We start from the raw sequence: 16,424 nt of genomic DNA on the forward strand, positions 1-16,424 counted from the left end.
CATTGAATCAATCTCAATGCCGAGGAATTCTAAGCAGGTGGTCGGGCCAACCGTCTTCCCGGGCGCAAGCGGGACTCCAAAAGCCCGCATGAGCACGCAAAATTCCTGCAATGCCAGTGCACACTCCTGAGATCCCGCTGTACCCAGGAAGAGGAAATCATCTAAATAATGCATGACCCGCTGATGGCCCGTCACTTGTCTCATGGCCCATTCAAGAAAAGAGCTAAACATCTCGAAGTAAGCGCAAGATATAGAACAACCCATGGGCATGCATTTGTCCATGTAGAACATATCCCCAAAGGTGAAGCCTAAGAGATGCTGATCCGCTGGGTGTACCGGGAGGAGGCGAAAGGCTGATTCTATGTCTGATTTCGCCATCAGCGCCCCGGGTCCCGTGGCCTGTAATAAGTTAACAGCCTGATCAAAAGAGGCGTATTTAACACTACAGATACCCTCGTCAATGGCATCATTCAGTGACGTCCCCCTAGGCGCTGACAGGTTGTGGATCAATCTGAATTGCCCTTTCTCTTTTTTGGGGACCACTCCTAATGGGGAACACACAAAATTGGGTACCGGCACTTCAGTAAAAGGGCCAGCTATCCTGCCTAAAGATAGCTCCTTGTCAATTTTGGCGGCCACCACAGCCGGATGGTGCTTGACTGACAATTGGTTTCTACAGTGCGCGCTGCCTGTGTATCCCGCTGCCGGGATCCTAAAGCCTTTAGAAAAACCTTCTTGGAGTAGGGTAGCCGATGTGTGGTCCGGGTATCTGTTCAACCATGGAATCATTGCCACCACATCCACTGGAGTGGGGGGGCCTAACCTGTTTGTCTTATAGTGGCTTTCCCCTACCCCTCTGACCTGTGTTTCCCTGCTTGGACCTACAGGCAGTTTCTGGATGAGAGGGGTGACCACAGGAGGAACATGCATGTCTAAACTTACACGCGGCCCTTGTGCAGGTGCGCCTATTAAAATCCCAGCACACCCCTTTTTTGTCTGGCCCACTGGCCCTAAACTTCCCAGGCACCTCACTCGTTTGGGGTGGCCGAAAGGGCTGTTGAGGTCTAGCAGAGAACACCTTGACTGAACCGGAGAACTGAGGGGGGGTGCATTATCCGCGAACTGTTTATGCCAAGAAATGGAGTCCACTGTGTCCCATGCCAATGTTCTATTAAATTCCAATGCCTTCCTAAAATTGACATCATACCCTTTCCATGCCTCCCCAGAATACTGTTCACTCCACCCCACAATCCTGCTCGAGTAGCATGCCAATGGTGCCTGTAAATCTGGAGGTCGCTCAGCTTTAATAGCAGTGAATACAGCCCAAGCTTTCATCCAGTTGATCAGAGTTTCCTCAACCCTAAATCTAGCACACTGCACCCTCCATTCGCTTGGGAGCATCCACTCTTTCAGTGTTTTAGCATGCTCCATTTCCCTATTATCTAACAACAAAGAATAAATGTAAACATATTTGTCTGCCCAAATCATCTCCTTCACAGCTAACGACACATGCTGAGCCAAATTCTCACTCCTGGAAGGTAAAACACCGTCCCCCAAGAGTGGCAATGCCACTTCCTTACCAAGTGCGGGCACCGGGGGCGGCTGCCCATTAGCTCCGTCCAGCTGGGGAAGACTTGGACCTGCAAGGGGAGAAGATACTGGCAATGCAACACTGTCGGCGACCGCTGCCGATTTGATTTTATCTACAAACCTCGCCGCCTCTGCTGCATGGTCTGCAGAATTCGGGAAAGCTCCCCCTTTTTGGAGCCATGGGATCAAGGCCGTTATCTGGGACAACAATTCAGGGGGCATTGAATCTAAATTCCCACCCGGGACAACAGGTACCACTGGGGTTATGCCCAGTGGTACCGGTGCAGCAGGCAAGGCGGGTGCCGGGAGTGGCAAGCCTGTACCCGGGATTGTGGGCACCGGTGGGGGAGCAGACCCAGCGTCTACTGGTTGACCTACAGGCACCGGCACCACGGGGGACGGGGGTATCGGCATAGGTATATGCGGGGGTGGGACGACCGCCGGCGGCACGGCAGGTACCGGCTCTACTGGCCCTGGGGCGGGGGCAGCATACCTGGGTCTCTTGGACTTAGACTTCCTGGGTGGGGTAACAAACTCCCCCCTTGGCAATGGCCAGGGGCATCCTCATGCCTTGCATTAAAACGTGCTTCCAGCTCATCTACCTTCCCTAGCTGCTGTCTAATTTCACCCATCTCACGCATCATGGCCCTCATCATCGCCTCCATGTTGGACCCACCTTTACCACCTCGCGGACCTGGCATGATAAAAACACCCACAAACAGCTGCCTACTCTCCTAATAGCACGACAGGCCGACCTTGTGTACCTTTCTGATGGAGGGTCACCAGGGGGCTTTCAGCACCATGCAACGGCGACCGCAACACTAGCGGCTTGTCCGCTTATGTAAGGGATGAGTAAACCTAATGTAGACCCACCCGGCGGCCACCAGGAGCAATGAATGCTAGCCCCCCGTACCCCTCTTACCGACCAGTCAGTCCTGCGTAATCCCGGCGATATCGGTCTGCAATCACGCCCCAAACCACGTTGCGCGATGACTGTCCTTACGTCCTCTCTGCGATTGAATTGCACCAATAATGTCGTTAAATTTGCCTGAAAGTGAGAAATGTATTAGAACCGTGTAATAAAACTTTTTTGAAAACCCAGTGTGGGCACCGCAAAAAACAGTTGAACCCCCCCCTGTTATCCTTTCTTGTGCTATGTGCCACTAACTTCTGTTGGCTCAGCAACCTTCAACACCACTCACCCAATGCCAGGGCAATTCTGGGACAAGTGAATTCCCTTCTTTATCCTCCACTCCACACTGTACTTAATACCTACTATACTCCAAACAAGGGCAAAAAACAGCTTTATATACAGTCACCTCGCTTTTCTTACACTTTGTACACTTTCCACGAGGGGTCTCCCATCCAGGTGCTGCCCTGGTCGACCCTGCTTCGCGCCCCTCAGTAAATTCTGCTCGCGAGCGTTTAACAATTGTTTAAAAAATTAGCGTCGACATACAGAGCTTCTAACGATAATAAGCCCCCTTTGCAAAGTTGCACAGAACAGTTTTCAAAATGAGCGTCAACATACAGCGCTTCTATAATCCCCCTTTGTAAAGCAGAACAGTTTACCAAATGAGCGTCGACGTACAGCGCTTCTATAATCCCCCTTTGTAAAGCAGAACAGTTTACCAAATGAGCGTCAACATACAGCGCTTCTATAATCCCCCTTTGTAAAGCAGAACAGTTTACCAAATGAGCGTCGACGTACAGCGCTTCTATAATCTCCCTTTGTAAAGCGCACAGTCCCCGTAAAGCCGTCTGGACTGTTAAGGCGAGCTCTTTCCCCGCCGCGTAGAGTTATAACTGAGTAGGCGGTTCAAACAATTAGGCGGCACCTTATGCGCCCGTTTTCGAGAGCCCCCCCAATCCCGCACAATACCTCACGGGGCCTCAAGCGGCCCGTACCACGCCTCGAAAGGGTCTCTAAGCAGCCGGGACCGTCGGGAAGATTAAGCGATGCGGCGGGCTCCACGCGGCTTGCTCAGCGCGGACCTGGGCTCCCCCTCGGGAAAACGCCGAACGACAAAAGCCAGCAGAGTCTTGATGCGCAAACCAGGATCGCCGCCAACCGCTCTCTCCAGCCTGTATTCCGGAATCCCTGTAAAATAAAGCAAAATTGTTATGAAACAAAGAAGCCCCGAGCGCGGGGCACACCGTTCAGTGAGGGAGCGTCCAGGGACAAGGGGGTCTCCTGGGCGCTCCCCACCTCTTTATTCCCGAGGGGCCAGGCGGGGGGGGCACGCCCCCCCCGGCCCGCCCCTCCTGTAGCCCGCCCCCCTGACCCGGACCTTCTACTTTGCATCCGGGTCAGGGAGGCCGCCGGCCAATCGGCGGTGGGTCCCGCCCCCCAGGGCCCGCCCCACCGCCGAGAGACAACCATGGGGAAAGGGGGGGCGACGGTCGCCGCGCCGCCATGCGTGCGGGGGGGCCGAGGGCCCCCCTTTTCATTTTCTGTCCTAATCCGACCATGATTTACCAAAGTAGGCAGAGGATTTGATGTTGGTTAGCCTCTCGGTCAAGCAGAGAGGGTAAAACATCTGCACTATGACAATCATTAAGCTCACTACTAGAGAGTATATCTATTTTGCCAAATGCAATTTTGCACATATTTTTAAGTGTATGCCTGCATGCCTGATGGTTCTTGTTGGAACTGGAATGTAACCTGCATGATAAACCGGTGTGTATCCCTGCATGAGGGACCGGAGTGTATGGGAAACTGGCATTCTGACTTTTTGCTGATCCAGGTGACACTGTTATCTAACATGTACGCTTAAGGGAGAGGCCTGTCCATGGTGATTTCAATGTCCATAGAATGTTCTTTGACACAGAGGGGCAAAACAATCACACTCTCTTTGTTAATGTCGGACTATTGTGCGTATCCTCGGTTGTTGACTTGAAACAGTGATAACAGCATACCACTGTTTTTTCTGGAATACTACTGAGCTTACCTTTTTCTGTTTCAGGAGGAATGTGGCCTACCAGCCTCACTCATGTACAGTGATGCGTAGGATGTGACACAGAGACCCATGTGCTGACATCTCATGTGTGTGTGTGTCAAGTGAGTGTAGGCACAGTGTAGATAATAGTAAGACTGTGTTGTGGCAAGTGTCTGATTGCTGTGATCAGTGGGATAAACTCTTAATAGCTGGTGGTTTAACATAGCAAAAGATGGAGGGTAGGATACAGCATCCCCACACAGTGACAGTGTATTTCCTGAATTCCTGGAGCTCAAAGGAGGAGACACAAATGTTGAAGTTAGGAAGATGGATCTACTCTTAGGAATGTTATGACAACCTATTAGGATACATTGTCAGCAGCGGCTGGCATGGCTCGTGGGTGGGGGCAGGGGCGGAGGGGGGTCACGAGGGATCACTTGTGAAGGGTTGTGGTGGGAGGGTCTTGGAGGGAGTCACAGGGGGGTCATAATAAAAAAAAATCAAATCAAATAAGAACTTACCTTGAGCTCGGGTCCCACGTCTTCTATGCTCCTGCTCTCCTGCCTCCAACTCAGACAGGAACAGGAAAATCCTCCTGATTTTTTAATGGTGAGCCCATGGCTTCCCTCCCCTTAGCCAAACACAATACTGTGTTGTGATTGGTCTGAGCACGGAGACACGGCACTCACCCAGGGGCTGGAGGGGTGGGTATGTTCTCCATGCAGGCCGCAGTGCGCATGACTGGTTGGGCGGCCCAAAAGGGCCGACCAAACAGTCACTGCGCACTCAGAAGTGGGAAAACCACTCCTCCCCTTGCCCTGCTCCGTAAGAAGAGCAACCCCGCGCGCCCGCAAAGGAAACATAAAATGGTAATAACTAAAACTTATTACCATTTTATGTTTTTGCTTCTTGCACAGTGAGAAAGCAGTGGGGGTATGCTCCTCCGCCATAGCAGAGGAGCCACCACTTTACCTTGTTGAGTACTCATTCCTCAGCACTGCCATTTTGTGGATGGCAAGGAAATGTAGGAGAGTCAGCTGATTCTGTTGTTTGAAAAAAAGAAGTTTCAAGGCAGGGCCAGCTCGATTATCATTCCCTGAGAGCTGCATCAGGAATAGAGATGAAGCCAGCTGCAGACTTTTAACACTACATTGCGCTCATGTTTTGGGATACTCCTGCTTGGAGCCAGCATCATCACTACCTGCTGTTAGAGCCATCACTTAACAGTAGGTAGGTGTATAAAGGTGGAAACCAAGCCATCCTAGTTTGTTTCAGTTCCAGGTTCTTCTTGAGCAAGGAATGGAGAGTTCCATACAGTACTCAAGGAGCTAGTGTGATCCACAGCGGGTGTCTGAATGACATCCATTCTCCCAGAGGTTAGAGGACATCATCTATGCAACTTGCTGGAAAAACTGTGGGTCAGCCTAGCAACTAGAAGCCTGCCTGTCTGCTCAGAGAGGGAAGGCAAGCACCTTGCTGTACAGGAGGTGAAACTGTCCAGGAGGAGAAGTCTAGCTGTGTTTCTGATGACCGCAACAGTGCACTGTAGTGTAGTTCCTATTTTCCCAATAGGCTCTGCGCATTGGAATAATACCTACAGCAGTAAAGGCCTAGACCAGACGTTAACTAGGTCTACTACTGTCGATACTAGACTTAATTTTTGGGTTTGCCAGCTAAGCTCAGAGTTCGCTAGAAACTTTCTCGAATGTTCAGGAAAGAATTACCTCCCCTGATTAGACAAGAAGGGATTTAGTTTCTGACAACCATAGAACATGACAACTTTGCTCTCCCCTAATCAAGAGTCAATCTCAAGAGTCGTGTGAGCACAAGGCAATTATTTTACTCAGTCAGTACGTGCATTCTTAGTCTCATCAGAATGTAGAGAAAAGGAAGAGACGGGCGTGTTCAATAAAAAGGTGTTATTTATTGATCAGTCTCTTTTCTCATACAAGAGAAATGGATCGATATTATTGCAATACTTATAGTTAAGTAAAGTGCATACATTAAAAGCAATAGTATAAAATAATACTGTAAAAACATTGATATGGTTTCTGAGCCATATGATGTTTAAAATGATTAAAATATATTTACATACACATATACATTTGACTAAACGTACTCAACTGGTGTTTCTAAATACGCCTACCCCGTGTACCTGACCTAAGTCTAATGCGTGGGCGGGAATAGAAAGTTACAGTTTAAGTTAAGTTTGTTTTTGCCAAGTGAATAACTAAAGAATTCTCTGTGAGGGGTTATTCAGTTCTGTACCTGGAAGTTAGGATGAATGAGGAATGGTATCTCTTTCTCTGCTCTCGATATTCCAGGCTGCCTGCGAGGGCTGCCCAGAAACGCCGGTGCTGGGTCTCTCGGCTTGAGATAGCAGCGCGTCTCTCAGCGCGTCAGGAAGGCGGGGCTGCTGCCAGCGGGGTCTGCTTCTGCTCTCGGCTTCGGCAAGTATGGCTGCTCCGTCTTGTCACCACGCGTGTGTTTGCATAGGGCAAGATCGGCAATATTTATACCTTAAAGGTGCCGAGATTGACGTAAGGATGGACATAGATACGTCAATAAAGATGTCATACGACTTGCTCGTTAGCACATTCTTTACTAAAGTTCTCTGTGAAATCAAAACAATGGCCGCACGGATTTTCCAGGTTGTCATAGGTTTGATTTGTTATGAGAACGTCGTATGCCTTATCAGGGACTGGAGGAATGTCGCTTGTCTAATTAGATCTCAAGCGTTATGACCTAATCAGATAACACGTTCCTGTGCCGTAGTGTGACTGCGTCAGATAACGGTATCTGCATCATGGGGGCTGTTCTTGCCTCATGGGCTGACTGCTAGTCAACCTGATAGTTAGTTTAACCAGAATAGGGTCAGGATTAGGGGGATCGATTCAGAACCTATAGGAATACACGACACCCACTCCACGCTAACTATGGTCATAATCTACTAATCTATGCATAGTATAACATAGTACAACATACTATAGAGTATAGTGTATACCTTACCACCCCAAAATACATAAATGCATTTTGAAATTTTCAAATATACTGAAAAATTGCAGTCATATATATTGTATGCACTTAAGCTATGAATTAAATGCAAAAGTAAACACCCATTTTTATGCATTATTGCTTATTGGTATATGAGAAGTACACATGAAATGGCTCTTAATATGGCTATACAGAAAGGAAGGTCGAGACCATTTCATCACATAATAAAATATTTGTGAACATACCAGCGGGCAGCTAAAGTCTATATAAAGTATCTAAAAATAGAAATCTTAGTTCTCTAGGAATAGTTCCTTACTTTAAGCAGAAGATCAGTGTCCCGGAAAAAATATAGGAAGAGAAATATTTTAGGGGCTTGCTGAAAAAATTGCTGTCCGTGAACTGGATTGTAATTGTTCATGTGACTTTATTTTTAAAGTTGAAAGTCGAATTCAGGGAACGCCGTGTGCGAGTTTACTCAAAAGTCTCTATTTCTGTTCTGGAGAGAACATCATATCATTCAGGCTTTCAAAAAAACTGTCAACAGCTTCATGGGAAAGTTCCTCTAAGTCGGGAATAGGTGTAACCATGCATTCATGCGCATGATTGTCTCCATTGACATTCTGATTTGCATCACTGACAGAAGGTCGTACCTGTTCGATGCTGCTTTCATCTTGAACTTCACTACTCTTCAATCGTAGTGGTGAAGATTCCAGGAATGCCGTCATCAGGATTGGCAGCCTTTGAGGGCAGCACAAAGCGTGAACCTTGGTAGGAACCAACAATGTATCTGCATCCACTGGCGCATCCGATTGTAGCGTCAGACAGGTGTCTAACACGCATTCTTCTCCGCATAGCAGACACCTTAGTACAGGTAAAACACACCTTTGCCACATTGGTCGAAATGATAGAAACCAAGTCATGTTCAGGTCTCTAAGCCGGGAGAGTCCCAGGATTTTTGATATCCGGTCCTGGTATCCAATGGCTAGGATCGTATCTTCCATTGTCGCGAGAGTTTGATCTGTGACATGGGTTGCCATAACGAAAAATAAGGACTAGGAATAGGATTCCTGCAATTAGTCCCAGGATCAAGGGAAGTCCGCCAAAAATCGAATGGACGAAATCTGGAAAAATACCCAGTATGGCTTTGAATGGTGTTAATGCCATCGAAAATACTGTCTTAAATACCCCTGAGATCCCATTGGTATCAGAAATATTTAAGATTTCGCTCAGGATTTCCGCGAAATGTACGGGGGAATTAGTTGATAGTAATGTATGCATCTCTGCAGTCGTCCTTGCGACTTGTAGATCATACGTTTCTTTTGATGACGTGAGCCTTGTAGGCGTCTGTAGAAGCACTGTTTTCATTCTGCTTAAAGTATCTATTCGAATAGAAGTAATTTTCAAATTGGGCCATGCCCTTGCCTCCCTGTCTGGAAAGGAGCTGGGGAACAAAGAACGTCCACAGCACTTGACCTTCGCCGTCGTAGTGACTAGATAAGGAGTCCCGGGCATAAGACTACAACATCTGCGGTCTACAATAAGAATGTAACTCCCATTATAGAGTCTTTGAAAGAATGGTTCTATTTCAGTTGCAGGTGCGCCTTGCTGGTGACATGAAAGGTTGTATGAATTCCCTTCACAGGCTCCGTGCAAACTAATACCGTTACACAGAAGCGTGCCGCTTAGTGACATAGCACAATTGTCGCCACTAAGAAACACTTTCTGTCCTTTATTACTGACACATGCATGTGAATAGGGCAGGTTCCAAGTTGTTTTAAGGTACCCCTTTCCCAATTTCTCGTACATGCCAGCCTGTATATATTTTTGGCAGTATTGAAACCTGAAGGTTGAGATTGGAATATTTATGATTCCGTGGATTATCCATTCACTGACAGGTCGTTCTGACATTGTCATTGGTAATCTTTCTAGTTTTTCAATGCTCAAGATTGTATAATCAGCACCCTTTTGCGCCATACCGATTTGTCTATCAGTAAGGTTAAAGATTTGGAATAGTGACGTTGTGTTGATTAAACGCCAAGGCACATAGCCTGAACGCAGATTTTGTAACGTCCAGCCAAGCTGTACAATAGAACGCAATTGTGACTGACCATGTTGTAATAACAGTAAGTCTTGCGATAATATATCGATTGCTGAAGACACAATGCTGTCCAAAGAAAAATTCTGGAGGACAGAGTCATTAACCCATTGTCCACTACAGAAAGTGATTTTTCCAAATTAATACGGTCAATTTCCCGTATTCTCTCTGCTGTTTCAATTTGAGTAACCTTCCAGGCCTCTTTATATGCTGCATATACAGAGGCTGCTATGAAACGCTTTTGACGCTGTTTGCGTGGTCCCATTATGAAATCACGCAAGTCAGCACCATCAGTAAGTAAAGTTAGGTGTTGCTTAATTTCAGGCAGTGTGGAAGTTTGAAGCCATTGAAGGCATAATTTGCCCACACTGTAGGTTGTTATTATCCCTGGGTGATGTCTTTGGGGCTATTTGGGGTCTGGCCTGGTCATTTTGAACCCCTGTGTTTTATTCAGGAATCTGTCTTGACAGTTATTAGTATCTGTTGGCCAGATCAACCACTGTTTCCAATCAGGATGTGTTCTGTTTTGGTTTAATATATGGTTTACGTCTATCTCTTCATCTGTGTCAGAGCTATTGCTAAACACTGTTGGTTTTGGAATAGACGGTTTATTTAAATCTTTGATTTTGGCTAAGCCAAGACAGGTGGTTTGTTGAACAGTGTCAGTTAAAAATATCATTTGTTCTGGGATCATGCAGGCTCTAAACAAAGCTTCTAAACCCTGTAATTGCCATTCTTTTGTACCCCAAACACTTTTCAAATCAACATTTTTGTCCCAATAATCAAATCCAAAAGTATTCATTTTTTCAAAGAATGAATCTGAATATATCAATTTTGTGTTGGTTATCATGGTTTTCATCCCTGTCTTGTTTGACAATTTAAAATAAAATGTTTCAGCATTACTTGTGTTAAAACCTAAAAAATATGAATATTTGTCATAAACGGTTCTTGAGCTCCCTTTTGGAGGTGTAGCACAATGTTCCCATTGATTATAATTTAAAACATTTCTAGGTTGTGCAGATTTATGTAAAAAATGGTTACCATAATGGTTATAGCAATACATACTATCATAATTTGTAGAACCTTGCAAATAATCATGTTTTGTAAATTTAGCAGACATTACTAAGTCAGACATCATGTTGTTAATGCTTTCGAAGTCCCAATCATCAGCAAATGAGTTTGGTTTTGCAAAATCACTCAAGGAGATCTTGATTTGGTGTGGATATTTCAGGATCTCGACCGGACCATAAATTTCATAGTCAGTGTTGTCCCAGGCTACCCCACCAGGTATCGGATTGGCTGTGAAGTTGGCTGAAGAAAGTTCTGAAGAAAGTTCTCTTTTCTCGACGTGTGAAGATGTGTGTGGTTTGAGGACCAAGTTGATGTTCTGACTTGCTGTGTCCATTTTAGCATATTTTCCCTCAATGAAGCGTCCCAAAGTAAATACCATGATGAGCCAAAGTATGAGGATAAATGCACCAAAACCCACCCAAAATTCAATCCATGGTGAAATCAGATATGTTTCTTTCAGTTGTTTCAAAAGTTCCTTCGCTTTGTCTTTAAAGGATTTGGATGATGGCTGTGTCTTTGGTTCACTGAAGCCTTCAGAGGAATCATCGAAGTTGATGAAGTAACCAGATGCAGTTCTGTCAATTGTTCCAATTGGTTCAGGATTTTTGTTTCTTGCATTTTCACTTGGTACTTCAGTATAGATTGGTGTGTCTCTGCTAAATGTCTTTATTTGGGTTTTCAGAGGTCTGAGTTCTATTGCATTGTTGCATAGTCCTTGTTGTTCTTCTGTAGGCGTTTCGAATGTGATGAGCCTCTTTGTTAGGACCTCTGTACTGGTAGCAAACCTTGGTGTTCTGCTACTTATTGGGAGTCCACTTGGCCTACTGTTTGTTATCGGCCACATGTTGTGGTTTTACCAGGTCGATGGATACAACTCGGTTCTCCTTTTTTCCAGCAAGTGGCGGTAGTATAACTGATCTTGTCCCGTTGACAGACAAGACAGGAACTGCTTTTCTGTAAGAAGGCCCAAATTCCTTCTTTACCGCGATCTTCTCCCTGACTAGATCCCCGACTTTTGGAATCCAGACAGGTCTTGCTGGGACAGGTGGTGATTCTTCAGTGGTTGTTGGCTGTTGTTTCAACTGTATGTTGCTCAGGTCTTTTCTTGTTTTGTTTAAGTCCTGCAAAATAGCCAAACGGTCTTTGACATCAAAGCTTTTTTCTTTCACCACTGAAGTCTGACTATCAAGGTCAGAGATAATCATTCTAGTTCCAAATAATAATTCGTACGGACTGAATCCCTTCAGAGAATTTCTTGGCAAGTTATTTAGACTACGTTGGACACTTATTAGATGTTTGACCCACCCAGCTCCCGAACCTAATACCTTTGCCGTTATAGATTGCTTTATGTCACGGTTTTTTCTTTCAACAATTCCGTTCCCCTCAGGGTGAAATGGACAAGAGTACCGCAATTGCACGCCCATGCTGACCATGGCCTCCTTATAAGCCCGAGAGCTAAAAGCAGGACCATTGTCCGAATGCAGCATGCCAATTGCGTATGTGCCGATAAAGACTTGCAAATCTTTTATAACAGTTCTGGCGTCAGCCGTTCGCTGGGGCCACATCCATATGAATCTCGTGCATGAGTCCACTGCGACCAAGATATATTTATAGTTACCATCCCTTTGTAGGGGACCGCAGTGGTCTAGATAAATGCAGGCTAGTGGTTTATCCGAGATTAGAAGGGGCGTCTGAGCCGGACGTCTCACTGTTGATACTTTCATTCTTTGACATATTTCACATTCTAGAACATAGTTCCTTGTTTGTCTTCTCATTTGTGGCCACCAGTATCTCTGTTTTAATAATGATACTGTGGCTGAGACGCCAGCATGGATAGAAGCAAGCCCTTCGTGTGCCGCTATTATTAGTCCTAACCTATGTTCCATGTTCGGAATTGCCCTATCCCCCACTCCAGGGATTCGAGCAAAAGGAACATTGTTTGCATCAGTTATGTATGAGTATTTTACTGGAAAGCCTTTAGGGAGTGGTTCTATCGAATCCTTTTCTGAAGCGCTGACAGCTTGTAATATTTCGCTGTCTATTTTTGTTTTTGACCAGGTGACGGCGGATACGGAAGCCGTTTGCACAGCTGCCTTCGCGACCTCATCAGCCAATGAATTCCCTGCAACGTGAACGCCATCACGTTGATGACTCAGTGTATGTATCACGTGAGTCTTTGGTAGTTCTTTTTGTAAAAGAGCTACTTGTTCCCAGAGCATTTTATGCTTGATTGTGCCACCTTTAGCATCTTTGAAACCGTTCTGAAGCCAGATCTGCAAATATTCATTCTATGATTGAACGCAATAATACGAATCGCACACTATGAGTGTGGGGAATTCTCGATCGGTATTTTCAAGCGCCATCTTGAATGCTAGTAGTTCAGCTCGCTGAGCTGTACAATCTCCTAGGGATTGTGTTTTAGTGAGGGTTGGTTTAAATTTCTCTTCGTGCCAACGACCTTTAACAATCGCGCACGCAGCACTGTAAGCTTGTTTACCCCTACTGCGGGTTGTGCTGATCCGTCTGTATATATTATACAGCCGTATTGATCTAGAGGCAGAATTTCGGTTGGCGGAGGACATTCAAATTCATATTGGAGGAATTCTTGTGTTTTTAAGTAAGGATCAAATTCGTACACCACGTCTGTTGCAGCAAGAGAGTTAGCCCATTGTATCCATCTCGGATGGAGTGCTTTAGCATTTGGAATGCTTGCCTTTGTTACCGCCTCTAAGGCTGGTATTGGTGTCACGATTACTATTCGTTTACCTTGTGCCAGGGCTCGTTCTTTTGCTATAGCTGTCTGTGTTGCTGTAAGAATTTTTTCCGTTGGGCTAAATTTCATTTCAGCCTTAGTGTACAAGTGTGATTTGAATGCAATTGGTACCTTATCTCCCTCATTAGAGGTTAGGTATGTGAATCCGCATCTCCCTGGGATGACTCGGATCACAAGGTTTCGTGTATTATCACGGGTTTCTAATTTTGTTTTAATTAGCATGTCTGTTTGTAAGGATCTCAAAATTTCTGTGTGTGTTTGAGTCCAACTGGATCTTTTAAAGTCTGGTTTAATTAGATCATAAAGGGGTTTGACCCTTTCTGCGTAATTTGCAATGTAAGTTCTTCCGAAATTTAGGAAGCCTAGAATTGACTGTAGGTTTTTTAGTGTTTTAGGAGCTTGGATTACGGCACATTTCTCTAGGAAATTGTCTGCCAGGCTTTTGCCTTCACTTGATAACTCATATCCTAAGAATAGGACTGTCAGATGGGCAATTCTGGATTTTTTGAAGTTGAATTTGTAACCCTCTGCAGCGAACCCAAGTATTATGGTGTTCACCCTTTTCAAGTGAGTCTCCAAGTCATCATCTGTTAAGTAAATGTCATCGACATAGGATAATGCTTCATCATCATATAGTTGTAGTAATTCTGTTACTCTCGCTGAGAATACCCCCGGGCTGTTCTTGTACCCCTGGGCTAACCGACAGAATTGTTTTTGAGTGCCATTTACTGAGAATGCAGTTAAATATCTGCTCTCTGGTGCTATGTTTTGACAAAAGAATCCATTGGAGATGTCCAAGGTTGTTTTGTATTTTTTGCGCACTATGTTATTCATTAGTGCAGCACTGTGTGAGTTTTGCACTGCAAAAGTTTTGCAACATGTGTTAAGGTGTCGGTAATCCAAAACTAGACGATATGAATTGTCTGGTTTGGAGACCGGAAACAAAGGATTGTTCATTTGTGAGGTGCAAGTTTCAATCACCCCCTGGTATTCTAGCTGATCTAGTATTTCATTTACCTGTTTTTTAGCTTCTTGCTTAATTGGGTACTGCCTTTGTGCAGTTGGTTGTGATTTTAACTGGATTTTGTGAGGAGGAGAATCCTCATCCCATCCTACATGATTTTTATATAAAGCAGGTGCTAAGGCCACTGCCCACTTTCTAGCAAGTGTATATTTTTTATGAATCGGGATTTGATTCGAGAAGGCAGGCATAATTACTTCTTCGCCATGAGGGCACTCCCTGACAAACTCTGGTGGCCAGTCTTTTTCAGCTAGGAGGATGTCATAGCCCTTGGAGAGGTTATCCCAAAATAGTCCCCTTATTTTCCTAGTCTTATCTCCCTCTATACGTAATGTTATCTCGTATATCTTGTGGGGTTTGCTAACTCTAGTATCTGCAGTTTCCACTTGAAGATATTCATTCGTGTCCACTGTCTCCAGATGATTCATAAGGACTTTGCGAGCTATGCTCACCTCTGCTGCGCTGTCTAGCATTGTCTGAGCCCACTCTCCGTTTTTCAGTTGTGTCCTCAGTATTCTCGGCATTATTAACTACCTTGATACTGGCTACCTTCTTTTTTGGAAATTGTAATTTCTTTTTTAGCTGAGCAGGTTCCTTGTCTTTGGACTTGGCGTGCTCTTCTCTTTGTTCTGATCGTCCTCTTCTTTCCGATTTCTGCGAGGAATTCTGAAAAGATTGAGAGGGACGTGTATCAATGTCTTGATATCTATCAGGTTTTTTAATATTATCCCTATTTCTAAGGTTATATCTATTCCCAGAGGGGTCACTCTGCGGTGACCTCTGTCTTCGGTTTGGAGATTTTTCTCTTCGCCTAGGAGACCTTCCTCTGGACTGGAATTTCTTTTCTTTAGGATTGGATTGTTTGTTTCCATCCCAGTTCTTTTTTGGTGAATTATTATTAAAAAATATTTTTTCTGGACTTTCAGTCAGTTGCGGTTTTACTGGTATTCCACCTAAACTATCTCTGCCTAGTTCCTCATACGATTTTTCTATGATTCTGGCTATTTCAGCTGGTTGGTCTGCTATATCTGTCTCTTTTAACCTTTGGCGGATCGCCACGTTTGCTGCTTCACCTTTTATGTTGGCTAATAATATAGCCGAGACCTGCTTGAAGTATTTTAGTAATTTCATACCAAGAGTTAAAGCAGGTTCTGGACCGTATTCATCTTGAATTTGTTTTAGCACATCTGGTATTACCGAAATGGATGGAACACCGTGCGTTTTTGTGTAGATAGAAGCAAAGACTGTACCCCAAGTGTCACAGTCCTCAATGTGTGGTGCGATTCCCATTGGGAGACATATAGTCAGAATCCTGTGTTTTTCTAGCGGGGTGGTGTCAGGAAACACCGCCTCTATTTGGGTGATTTTCTGTGCCAACCAGAATGTTATTTGTTCCCGTTTAGCCGGAACTTTCCCTAGGCAGGATTGGATGTTCTGTGGTGTAATTTTGTTTGTGTTCCCCTGGTGAGGGGTAAGCTGTGGTAGTTTAATCGCTGGCTGAATTGTTGAAGTCCGCATTACATATTGAACTAATTGTCTGTGAATCTTTAGTAGTTGTTTTAGCTGTATTAACAGCTCTGCTGCAGGCATTCTTTCGATGTCTGGATGTGGTGTGTATCCGGCTAGGACCGGCCACGTTGCTCCTGGTCTACCTAAAGGACCGAGCCTTGTAATGTGATTATTATGTTTTAGGGCGTCATCAAATAAGAGCAAATGCTCTTGGAATTTGAGTGGTACTTCCACCTCCTCGAAAGGAGTGTACATTTCTGGTGGAACCTCTATTTTGTAATAGTGGAAGTACTTTGTTACAGCATTTGCTGCTGGAAAATGTATCCATGTATAGTATACCTCTGTCTGCCGATATTCGTGTGCCTCAATTACGAATATGACTGTACCACCTCTAGGTGTCAGTCCATTTTCTATAAGTTTTAAGGTTATAGA

This window comes from Lissotriton helveticus, chromosome 9 (genome assembly GCF_964261635.1).
Source record: "Lissotriton helveticus chromosome 9, aLisHel1.1, whole genome shotgun sequence".
NCBI classification, from domain to species: Eukaryota; Metazoa; Chordata; class Amphibia; order Caudata; family Salamandridae; genus Lissotriton; species Lissotriton helveticus.